Raw genomic sequence first — 12,581 nt, 5'->3', positions numbered from 1 at the left:
ATACTTATGATCAAGGGGTCCCACAGTTTCATTTCTCACTGGACCCTAGAAAGCTTTATAACTGGTCCTGCTGGCAGCATAAAGGCTAAAAACACGTTGTTGTTGCTTAGCTGCTAAGCTGTGTCTGACTCTTTCGCATATGGACTGCAGCCCACCAGGCTCCTCTGTCCATGAGATTTCCCGGGCAAGAGGACTGCAGTGGGTTGTCATTTCCCTCTCCAGGGGATCTTCCAGACCCAGGGATCGAACCTGTATCTCCTGCCTTGGCCGGCAGGTTCTTTACCGCTGTGCCACCAGGGAAGCCCAAAAAACACAATTCCCAGCTCATGTCTCATATGAATTAATAATTATTAGTCTACCTAAATCTCCTACCCATATCTATAAAAAGAATATTAAAGTCTAACTAGGCTTCAAATTACTGACCAAAGCAACTTTTGACCAAGCCGGTCTTTTTTTTTTTTTTTTAACCCATGCAAAATATGGGAATGGGTTTAAGAATACTTTTTCCCATATTTATTATTTGTTTGTTGACCATCAATAATGTAACTTTGGAACATTAGTGTCAACACATAGTAAACATTATACTGTAACTGCTTGTTATGATTATGATTAATAATTATCATTTAGTATTGCATTATTTAGTATCTTGGGTCAGCGTAGCTTCTAGATAAGAAGATTTGAAATGCTTCAAAGACAGTCTTTGACAGATACTAAATTAGGAACATAACTGCAAAGAGATTATTGTCTAAGGGATGACTGGGTGCATGCATGCTAAGTCACTTTAGTTGTGTCTGACTCTTTGCAACCCTATGGACTATAGCCTGCCAGGCTCCTCTGCCCATGGGGATTCTCCAGGCAAGAATATTGGAGTGGGTTGCTATGCCCTCCTCCAGGGGATCTTTCTCACTCAGAAATCAAACTTGTGTTTCATGCGGCTCCTGCATTGCAGGGGAATCCTTTATTGCTGAGCCTCCAGGGAAGCCCAAGGGATGGTACAGTTTTCCAATTTGGGCCTCATTTCACAAGCACAAATACCATCTGGCCTGACACAGGCAATCAAGCTCTCTGAACCAATTTAATGTCACACACACATATTTCCAAACATAGGCTTTCTAACCTTTTCTTTCAACCTTTATTAAAAGTTCCAGTGGACACAGTTACATGTTGGATCTAGTACCTAATTTGGAGGAGCCACTGTCTAGGATGTAGGGTTTCATCTAGTCTTTGAAGACTCGCTAGTTCTCCAGGGATTTCATAGAGCAAAGCAAGTTGGAAATTTTTATGATACCTAATTTCTATTTCCTACTCCCTTATGCCTATACAATTGTAAAAAGGAAAGTTAGGCCATGGAAGACAATACAGGTGATTTATAACATTTCTCTTTGATGATAGCAAAGGTGCAAATATTTCCCAAATGTGCTTCCTAGAATAATAAATATATGAATAATAAATAATGAAACACCTTAATAAAAAGGTATAGAGGAAAAATCCCAAATATCTCTGCTACAGAGCTTGGTTATTTTGCAACCAGCATCACCTGGAATGGTCAGATACATTCTACTTACATTTCTAACATTGCTCACGAATCAGGTATCTTAGAAAATGTAAAGAACTGGGAAACATACAGCGAGAGGCTCATGCTAAAATCATACTCAAAAGTAGTCACTGTTTGATGTAAATTCTAGAAAGTTCAAGTAAAGACTAATGCACACATGTGAGTCTCTGTAAAGATAATGTATGTTTGTTGTGGACTCTCTCCACCCTAAGAACATAAAAGGTTTTCCTCAGAGCACACATTCCTGGTCTCTCCCGAAACACCCCACGCATAAGGTAGAACAGGAGACACGTGATTTTGGTATTCTTCATGCAGAATCCTCATGAAGAATTGTGCCTCCAATGAGGCAGAGTGAGTGTGAGTGAAGGGGATTTGGTCTGGGACTTGTATAAAGCTGGGAATGCCATTAGCATTTTTGCAGCCATAGCAACCCATATTATTGCGAACACAGCCCTTATCACTGTACCATAATTGTCTTTTCAATTACCTCCCTGACTGGACTATAAGCAACTTTAGGTAAAGAATCATATTTTCTTTGCCTCATTTTCCAGCTATGTAGTGGCCTGCACATCAAAGGAGCACAAACTTTTACCTATAAATAGTTTCATCCCTTAAAATTTGCCTTTTTTCCCCAAGGTAGACTTCAGAGGAGGTAGATTCATCTAAATCCAAGGACTGAAATGAACCTTTAATCCCCTAACTGAATTTTAGTTTAAATCTGCTGGGATATATTTGCCTGCACTTGACCAATTCTACATTGATTACCACATTAATAGCTCATGTATATATGACTGTGATCAAAGTCATTAACATACACCTGATTCTGCCTAATTTTTAATGACTTAACTAGCATAAATAAATACTTGAACAATTACATCAAGTCACCATAAAGAGGGGAAAGCTTTCATCTAAATGTATAACCAAATTGGCTAATTAACATTTTAATTTAAGAGACTGGAATAATCTCCCTTGGAATTGATTCAAGCTAGTCAAGCTCAAAGATAAATCAAATGTTCACATGATATGTATCTTTAAATGTTTTTACTCTCTATTCCATTTACAATTTTCATTGACCTGTTACATTGACAGCCTGGAAAGCTACCACTTTATGGTTCTACTATTTTTTTTTTTAATTACCAAATTTTGCAGAGAAAGTATGGAGATATTCTCAGAAAAATTGGGACCTACACATAGTATCTAGATAAGAATAAAGTAATGTAAGGATTAAGAACATAATCTCCAGAGCCAGACTGTCTGGATTGGATCTGTGGCTCCAGCCCCTTGCTAACTACCTCAGTTCTCTTTATCTATGAAATGGGCATAATAATATCTACCTTGCAGGGCTGTCATAGGAATAAAATTAGTTACCATATTCACAGTACTTAAAATGGCACCTGGCACATTTTAAACCATACACCTTCATGTGTTTAGGGTGGGAAGAAAAACTGAAATCTAACTGCTTAGAGAAAGCAACCATCATTGTAACTGGAATGAAACTTGAATGTGATGAAATCATTTGAGGCTATAAGTGAGATTTACAAGGAAAAGGTTAAGCACAGTAGGTTGCTAACTACTGAGTATTGCCAGAATCACTCCTCACAAAGTATTAGGAAGTTTCAAAAACTTGTAAAGATGTATGCTGGTAAGAAGAGGTGATTTTATGGGATTCTATGAAGAATGCAAAAGTGGCTTATTCTAATAAAAATAAAATATGATTTGAGCTTTACTTAGAAACAGTGCAAGAAAAATTCAGAAATCCCTACAAGCCTCTTTTGTTTTGACAATTCATTTGCTGACTTCCCAAATATTTAGAATTTTGTTGCTTTCTTGCTGTCAGATTCTTAATAAAGGTAAGCAATATTTGTTAAGATAAACCAAGTGTATCTTGGCTTTAAAAAGTGTATTTGACTATTTTCATAAATGTCATTAGTGAAATGAGTCCCATTATTAATTATCTTGGAAGCCCTAGACAAGATTTGAAATTTGCTCTCATATGATGACATTTTTAAATGAATTTAAAAATGACTTTATTAATTTAACTTGTTACACAAATGAACTCGCTTTTAAAAATATTTACATGGTGACTTACTGTTAATTCGTTTCCATGTTGATAATTTTTATTAAATTGAACAATAACCATCCACAAATATTCTTTAAATCGGTAATATTCATGTGGTTATTTATATTACTTGATAAATACATATTCCTTTGAAATAAGAGTTAAGGTTTGGAAAGTTGATTTTCACTGTGCTCCTGGAATTTAAAGATGACTGTCTGTTGGCCTCTAGAGCCCCTTGGTTGGTACAAGGGGCTGCTTACCAAGCCTTCTGTTTTTCTTCCTTTTAGTATTCTGTGAGTGAGCAAGGTAGCTAGAAGCAAGATTGAAAAGTTGGCAGTACGTCTTGTTTTTCCTCCTGTCCTTTTTATACCACACTACCCTTAAGAATCTGGATAATCAAATTTCCTCCCTTCTTAAAAACTTTCTCTTCAGTAAAGACCTCAAAAAGTATGTTCTCACAGCAATATAAATAAGTAATAAAATGGTAGTAAACTTCCCTCAAAATCTCTTTGGCTTCAAGGCCCAGGAACGAAGTTCTAAATGTGGAATTCCAGGGTTGGTGAGGACAATAGAGTAGGTTTGAGGGAGAAGCTTTTCCATCACTGTCGCATAGTCAAATCTGTTATTGGCCTGTTATCCTCGCTCTAGCACTGAGCTTCTTGCTTTTGTTTATTCTTTTGAGTGGGTCTTCCCCTTTCTCCTAGGCTAGGTCTCATTCCGATTTTGAAAGGATTTGCCACAGCAAATCAGAGGCTGAAATCAGAGGTTCTAATCTTCTACATTATTGTCTTTCTCCCAGTAGGGATATCTAAAGTTAAGGGTCTTTTGTTTGTATCACAGTGAATTAAAACTAAGGGATCTGGCAAGTTTATTGTTAGCATTATCTAGGCAAAGCATATAAAAGAAAACTTTTTTTGAAAGCTAATTTTCTACCTTGGCTGGGTGAGTTGCTTGACTTGTCATTTTGTTTCATTTCTCTAATCTATTTTTATTTCTGCAGAGAACTTGAAACTGACTTTATTGAATTAGCCTACCAGCTTAAAATGATCTCACTTGCCAGGCATGTCAATCAAATGTGTTTCTCACCAGGGTGAGGTCGGTGCCTGTCCCCCTGCCTTTGTTACCCTTTCAAAGTTGGGAGCTCTCTGGAAGACGATGGCCTTCTCTAGTTCATGAGTCCTGCTTTTTAGAAAGAGACACAAGGGCTTCTGTGTTTCTCTCTGAGAATTTCCATGTAAGTTCTGAGGGCCTGTTTATCTTCACTTTAGGAATGGCAAGGCTTTAGGTGAGATAGAGCCATAATTCCTCAAGGGATCAGAAAAATATGACCCGACAGGCCTCAATTCCCATCCTGACCATAGGGTTGACATGTTTAATGTCACATAATGTTACAGGCCTTAAAGAACAAGGAGGGAAATATACCTTTCATATTTCTCTGGCTTTAGATCTAAAGCTGAAGCCTTAATTTCCAGGCTAAAATGTGGAGTCTCTAAAACTGAATAAGCAAGTTGTTAATTTTGAGTCTAGATTTAGAACATATTCCTGAGTTCTTCTTTTCCCAATTCTTTAACACCTATTCCTGGTACTTAGTACTCTCCACATCAGGGCTATATACCAATATAATTTAGTCTTCCTTCTCAGGTATAAACTTGTCTGAACCAAACATTTATGGTCATGTAAAAATCAGTTTAAACTGAATATGGACTTAAGGAGTTTATGTTATCTTTGATTATTACTCATTTTGATTCATGGAAAGAATTGTTGAGTTTGAAAGGCTTGATTTCTCAGAAGCACTCACGTTTTTAATAAACTTAATTAAAGGCTCTTAATTTTGTTGTGTATGATGTCAATTTTCTCCTCTACTAGAGGGGAAAAAAGGTTTATGACAGATTTTCTTTATTCACAGCTAAAGATTGAGATGTGAAGCATGGTTCTTATTTCCTTTATTTATTGTACCTGGTTCTTTTCTAACCCTCTGAAGTGCAAAAAAAGCCATTGGATTTATTATATCTTGCTGCACAAAGGTAGATTGGCCATCCTTGAAATTTTAGATATGTGAAATAAAATTGTGACTGAAGCAAAGCAAATGAGGGTCAACCATTTGCACATAATTCAATACTTTCTCTTCCCCCCACATACTGCAAATCATCTAAACTGTTTTTATAGTTCAGATGAGCTTCTTTTTGAATCAAATGAGATGACTGCAAAAAAAAAAAAAAAAACAAGTCTGACCTTTCAGAAAATTCCATGATTCTAACATATTAGAAATTCTTTTCCCTAAAACTGATATGAATATGAAACTGATAAAAATAAAACATTATAGTGATTTTTTGCTGCACTTTTCACTGTTTACCTTAGCAGGTAATTTTGACTAAGCCTACCCATCATTGTCTGAGATTCCTTTTCCCAACAGGGAAAGCAATATACTGGTTTGCAACTCAGTCATTTATCCTACATAGTAATTTTCTTCTAAGTCCTGCCCTAATCAATATGCTGATACTTGAGCATATATGAATGTCTGAGTGAGTATATAAAAGTGGTAGAAGACATAGTATATTTTCTTAAATTACCCTATAGTTTTATACAGAGATGATATTTAAAATATATAAAATTAATAGAGCATAAAGACATATCAATTAAAATAGAAGTCTGTCTTAGCCACACATTAACTCTTTAGTTCCTAAAATGTGGGACATCTAGGGAATCCTGAGAGAAACGGCTGGAACAGGGACGAGTATCATGGTGGAATTCAATTCAGCTGTAGCTGTTGAGTAACTTGTATATTTGGTCAATGGTCCTCTGTACCTGCGTGTACCAGCTGGACATTATTAGCCTTGTAAATACATAATTGGCAACATCCATTGGATCATCAAAAAAGCAAAAGCTTCCAGAAAAACATCTATTTCTGCCTTATTGACTATGCCAAAGCCTTTGACTGTGTGGATCACAATAAAATGTGGAAAATCCTGAAAGAGATGGGAATACCAGACCACCTGACTTGCCTGCTGAGAAATCCGTATACAGGTTAAGAAGTAACCGTTAGAACTGAATGTGGAACAACAGACTGGTTCCAAATAGGGAAAGGCTATATATTACCACTCTGCTTATTTAACTTCTATGCAGAGTTCAGTTCAGTTCAGTCACTCAGTCGTGTCTGACTCTTTGCGACCCTATGAACCACAGCACTCCAGGCCTTCTTGTCCATCACCAACTCCCAGAGTTTACCCAAACTCATGTCCATTGAGTTGGTGATGCCATCCAACCATCTCATCCTCTGTCGTCCCCTTCTCCTCCTGCCCTCAATCTTTCCCAGCATCAGGGTCTTTTCAAATGAGTCAGCTCTTCACATCAAGTGGCCAAAGTATTGGAGTTTCAGCTTCAGCATCAGTCCTTCCAATGAACACCCAGGACTGATCTCCTTTAGGATGGACTGGTTGGATCTCCTCACAGTCCAAGGAACTCTCAAGAGTCTTCTCCAACACCACAGTTCAAAAGCATCAGTTCTTCGGCACTCAGCTTTCTTTATAGTCCAACTCTCACATCCATACATGACTACAGGAAAAACCATAGCCTTGACTAGATGGACCTTTGTTGATAATGTAATGCCTCTGCTTTTTAACATGCTTCCTAGGTTGGTTATAACTTTCCTTCCACAGAGTAAGTGTCTTTTAGTTTCATGGTTGCAATTACCATCTGCAGTGATATTGGAGCCTAAGAAATTAAAGTCAGCCACTGTTTCCCCATCTATCTGCCATGAAGTGATGGGACCGGATGCCATGATCTTACTTTTCTGAATGTTGAGGTTTAAGCCAACTTTTTCACTCTCCTCTTTCACTTTCATCAAGAGACTCTTTAGTTCTTCTTCACTTTCTGCCATAAGGGTGGTGTCATCTGCATATCTGAGGTTATTGATATTTCTCCTGGCAATCTTGATTCCAGCTTGTGCTTCTTCCAGCCCAGCATTTCTCATGATGCACTCTGCATAGAAGTTAAATAAGCAGGGTGACAATATACAGCCTTGATGTACTCCTTTTCCTATTTGGAACCAGTCTGTTGTTCCATGTACAGTTCTAACTGTTGCTTCCTGACCTGCAAACAGGTTTCTCAAGAGGCAGGTCAGGTGGTCTGGTATTCCCATCTCTTTCAGAATTTTCCACAGTTTATTGTGATCCACACAGTGAAAGGCTTTGGCATAGTCAATAAAGCAGAAATAGATGTTTTTCTGGAACTCTCTTGCTTTTTCGATGATCCAGCAGATGTTGGTAATTTGATCTCTGGTTCCTCTGCCTTAGAAAGCAGTGAAGTTGTAAGTACCTTAAAATATTAATATCAGGAATGTAAGTGCTCTACCTTATGGAAATTTAGGAGAAAGATATTGCATATATTTCAAAGTTGCTGAAATAATATGTTCAATAAAATAATTACAGCCTTAATATATCAGGATAGATAATTTGGAAATTTTTATGCTCTGAACCCAAAAGAAGTACTGTATATTGATTTTATGAAACCTAAAGACTTTGGTTCTGATTTTAGAAACTCTAAAGACTTCGGAATAAATTTAGACCAATTCCTTTAACTTATCGATGAATCTGAGGACCATGGCCATTGTCACCCACAGTTAGTGACAATGGTGAGACCTGAAGTTAGTACTCAGACTTGATCTCTTTAAACTTCAGGACTTCTCCCTTTCCCTAATGTGGCCATTGTCACCCACAGTTAGTGACAATGGTGAGACCTGAAGTTAGTACTCAGACTTGATCTCTTTAAACTTCAGGACTTCTCCCTTTCCCTAATGGCAGCAGTGAAAACCTGCAGGAGTGAGGTCAATGGGTTGGCTTTTTCGAAGAAACAAAGGGATCTGAGAAGCTGAGTATCCTGGCAGTCAGAAGGCCTTTACTGAGCACCTAAAAGACATTCTTTGTAGGGATACTAAACAAAAACAAAACAATCTTCCTTCATTAAATATGCAGAATACCAGAATATGTAGTCCTAACTGGGTTTGGATCTCAACTCTCCTCTCTACCTGTTCAGTCGTGTCTCCGTTTCCTGAGGCAGGATAATACCCACTTCTTTGTGTTATGAGGATGAAACTAATACACACATAGAGCAAACAGGAAGTACTTGCCACAGAGTAAATCTTGCTATTGCTATTGATCATGGTTTTATACTCTCTGGTAGATAGCAATAAGGCATTGCCGTAACTCTCTGGCTGGATACAGAATCAGACACACCAGAGAGAATGAATAAGCCTCACCATGGAGATCAAATGCCAAAAAGCAGGGTAATGAAGTAAAGGCAGCCACCTTTTAAGAAAGTACCGGCTGTGAATTGCTCCTGAAGAGGGGAGGAAACAATTCACATGTCAAGTATGGTGTGAGCAAAGCAATGGGAGCAGGAATGAGCACGACATGATCAGGAGTTCTAGGAATTGCTTGGCTGAATCCGGAGGTTAAGAAATAATCGATTAAGCAGTAGGAGGTAGTGGAAGAGGTTGGAAAGTTGTCAGAAGCCTCGAGAATTCCTCTACGTGCCTGACAAGCTCTCTGGATTCAACTTTTTCTTTTAGGCTTGGAAGGCCCACAGGAAGTGCTCTTTAGAATAAATTGGGAGGTGGGGGTGGGAGAACTATGCAAAATACCTCGCATTTAGCACTAAATAAGTACTAGTTCCTTTTTCCCCTCGGAGATTGAAAGGTTACTTTAATAAAGGGGAGGGGTTAAATTAACGTAGATGTTTAACTCCTGTACAGACAAACATTTTAATTTATCAATCTGAAACCTGGCTGAAGCGTTTTCGTTTAGAGCTTCCCTTACTCGTTCGCCTCCCGCGGGCCGCAGCAACCGACATGCAAAGCCCGGGGAAAAGGCGAGGGGTAAATGGTGTCTCCGCGCATGCGTGAGAAGCCTTCTCAACTCCCCCGCGGCGTCTTTTCTTGGAACAAAACTAGCGCGGAGCTCCGCAGTTTGCGTAGACTCGAATTTCCTATTGCTCTCACGGTCCGTGTGGACTCCTCGAGTGGGGCAGTTCCCCTACGCTAGTTGCGTTATTCGAAGTGAATGGCTGGGTGGTGCGTGTACGCCCAGAGCGTAGCGCCCATAGGCGGACGGGGTGCGGCTGCGCAAGGACTTGAGTGGGCCGTGTACGCCGCTAGCGTAGCGTGGTGTCCGACGCGCGGGTCTCCGCGACGCAGTTGGCGCAGCCGGCTTTGGTGAATACACGATTTGGTGCAGCCGGGGTTTGGTACCGAGCGGAGAGGAGATGCACACGGCACTCGAGTGTGAGGTAACTATAAAACCCCGATTTGTTTACATTCCCTCCCCCAGAACCGGCCCCGTGCGCGGCGGAGACTGCGAGTCCCGGGACGGCGGGGGGGTAGAAAGGGAGACAGGGACCGGGGAGTCGGGGCTGAGTCCCTCGGGGATCGGGGCGCTGGGCTTCCCGCAGCTGCTGCAGTCGGCGGCGGCGGCGAGCCGGGCAGAGCGCGCGGTGGGCTGCGCGTGGGGCGCCGCCGCTCCTCGTGTGCGCTCGGGGCTGGTGCCGGGTTAGCGACCGGGCAGCCTCCGCCCCGCGTGCGGGACCCGCGCCCGAATCAGCCTCCTGCCGAGGCTGGGGAGCCGTGCGGGGAGTGGGGGAGTCACCGCTGAGCAGGCGGCGGCGGTTGGGGGGCTGCGCGCGGACGGGTAGGGGCCGAGGGTGGCGTGGCCGGTGGAGGCGGGGATGCGTTGGCCCGAGGATGGGAGGGTCCGCAGTCCGGTCTCGGAGGGGCTGGGAGACAGGCGGCGGCAAACGCCCCCGGTCCTTCCTCTCGCGTGCTCCCCTCCTGTGTGTCCCGGGGATCCCCGGGATGGAGCCTGGGCGCCGCTGTTCCGGCCCGGCAGGCTAACGGACGGTGGCGCCTCTGCTCCTACCGCGGGAGGCCTCGTGGGGGCTTACTTTCTCCCCGACCAACTGAAAGCCGAGGCGGGGCGCGGGGGAGTTGATATTGAAGCCAGCTGGGGTCCCTGGAGCTGAGGGCTCGGGTGGGGCTGGGTCGGTGGGCGAGGCCGGGTGAGCCGGGAGGTGGCGCGGCTGCCCCGGCTTTGTTCGTGAACGCCCTTTTGGCGGAGAACCTTAGGGTGCCCGCCAGGCTGCACCACGCCGGGGAACCTTCGCAGCCCCTTCTCCGGGTCCAGGGGTCTGCTCAACTCCTTGCTTCTCCCTCGGGATCCCCGAGTGCCCAGGCCTGGTGAGGGCGCGGGCGACATGTGGCTTCCTGTGGCTTCTCTAAAGAAGTGTTCACGTGGGAGGGAGCCTGTCCACATGGGCTGTCTTTATGAGCCGGGCACGAGGAAGAGAGATCTCCGCAGGATCCGCAGCCCTCAGTTGGAAGTGTCCTTCGCTCAGATCCCTGTTTTAAGTAATAAAGTGACATTAAAGCACATAATTTAAAAAGATGGTAGGTTATACTGTGGACTTTTTTTAAGTCTCTTACGCCGTTCAGTTCTCTAGTTTCACCTAGGAACTGAGTCATTCTTGATGGAGCAAAAGGAGCAAGTGACAAGTTTACGTTCCATTTGTGTGTGGGGGGATTTTTTTGGACGGGTATCTAAATTTACCTAATTAAGAACTAGCGAGTAATATATTGGAAAAACTGGAGACTTAAAATGTAGTTGATTGTAGTAATTCTATTGAAAGCCTGAAGACTCTTGTGTACTGTTTTTTTATTAGGACTTAATTCTACAGATGTTAAATCATCTTGAGTCAGTCTCTTGTTCTAGACCTTGGGTCCATACCAGTTATCTCACATCCCTACCTGCACTAAATACTCTAGAGAGGAATATCAGTAGTGAGTAGATTAGAAGAAAAGAAAAGAATAATGTAGTGGATAAGCTTTTAAACTTTTTTGTATGGTGAAGTTCTGAAGGATGATTTTAAGTATATGGAATACATAAGATTCCAGAGAATCCAGTTGTACTGAAATATAGTTACCAAAATTTTAAATATTAATGGTGAATTCATGCTTTAGTAAAGCATTAAATATCAAGAGTAATGGCAGGTCATAATGCCTAATTTCAAACTTGGGAGGACTGTAAATATAGGATTTAATTTGAATAATTTATATTAGTAGTGTCAGGTGCTGTATGTTAACTGATTTTTTTTTTTTTTTTGGCCTACATTTATAACTGAAGGGATAACTAAGGTTAATTTACGATATATCCTTCTGTATCCAGATTCTCAAACCTGAATTCTATATACAGCTCTCTGGTTAATAACCCCTGTGTAATTTGTGCTACTTTAGAATAAGTGGTTAGTTATGAGGTGACATCAGTATATCACGTGGTAACTTTTACTTGGTGCTTCCCAGGTAGCTCAGCGATAAAGAAATCGCCTGCCAGTGCAGGAGACATGGGTTTGACCCCCCGGTCAGGAAGATCCCCTGGAGAAGCAGATGGCAACCCACTCCAGTATTTTTGCCTGGGAAATCCCATGGACAGAGGAATCTGACAGGCTACAGTCCATAGGGTTGCAGAGAGTGGGTCACAACTTATCCATTAAACAACAACCTTTACCTTTTTCTTCGTGTTAATTTGTATTCCACTAACAGCTTAAAACTCAACACACTTCCTCCACTTTTTTAGGCACTTGATTTGAAGCCATTTTTAGGAGGCCTCCAGTTTGGTATAGGTACTTCTCTAAGTGTGTTTTCTTTTTGTTTTTAAACAGATTTATGATGAATATAGGGCATAGGTGTTATAACAAGGGTAATTATTCAACAACAGGAATGATTATTTACTTTTAATTAAAAGAATTATGTTGTTACCATTCTATTACCCCACTTCCTCAACCCTTGTTTTGGCCACTATTGGAGAGAATGTAGGGCTTGGAGTGAGACTTAAGGTTCAAAACTGATCCATTATTGACTAGTTTGGTTACCTTGAGCAAGTTTCTTTATCTTAATCTTTTATCTGTGAACTTGGAAGTACCAGA

The 12,581-nt window shown here is 41.3% G+C and overlaps 1 protein-coding gene across 3 annotated transcripts in view; it reads left to right on the top strand.

Moving 5' to 3' along the window:
- SLC39A10 (solute carrier family 39 member 10) overlaps positions 1-12,581 on the top strand; it is a 143,258-nt gene that overhangs the window by 67,795 nt on the left and 62,882 nt on the right. Inside the window, exon 1 of one of the 3 annotated variants that reach the window (XM_043444899.1) lies at positions 9,763-9,896. The exons of 1 other annotated variant lie outside the window; for it this stretch is intronic. The gene's annotated coding sequence lies outside the window, so the exon portion shown is untranslated. Of the gene's footprint in view, positions 1-9,762; positions 9,897-12,581 lie in introns of those variants that run through there. One more of the 3 variants, XM_043444900.1, reaches the window with a different exon arrangement.

This window comes from Cervus canadensis, chromosome 24 (assembly GCF_019320065.1).
Source record: "Cervus canadensis isolate Bull #8, Minnesota chromosome 24, ASM1932006v1, whole genome shotgun sequence".
Classification (NCBI taxonomy): domain Eukaryota; kingdom Metazoa; phylum Chordata; class Mammalia; order Artiodactyla; family Cervidae; genus Cervus; species Cervus canadensis.
Note: the sequence above shows the minus strand (reverse complement) of the source record. Positions and strands in the feature narration are given on the sequence as shown.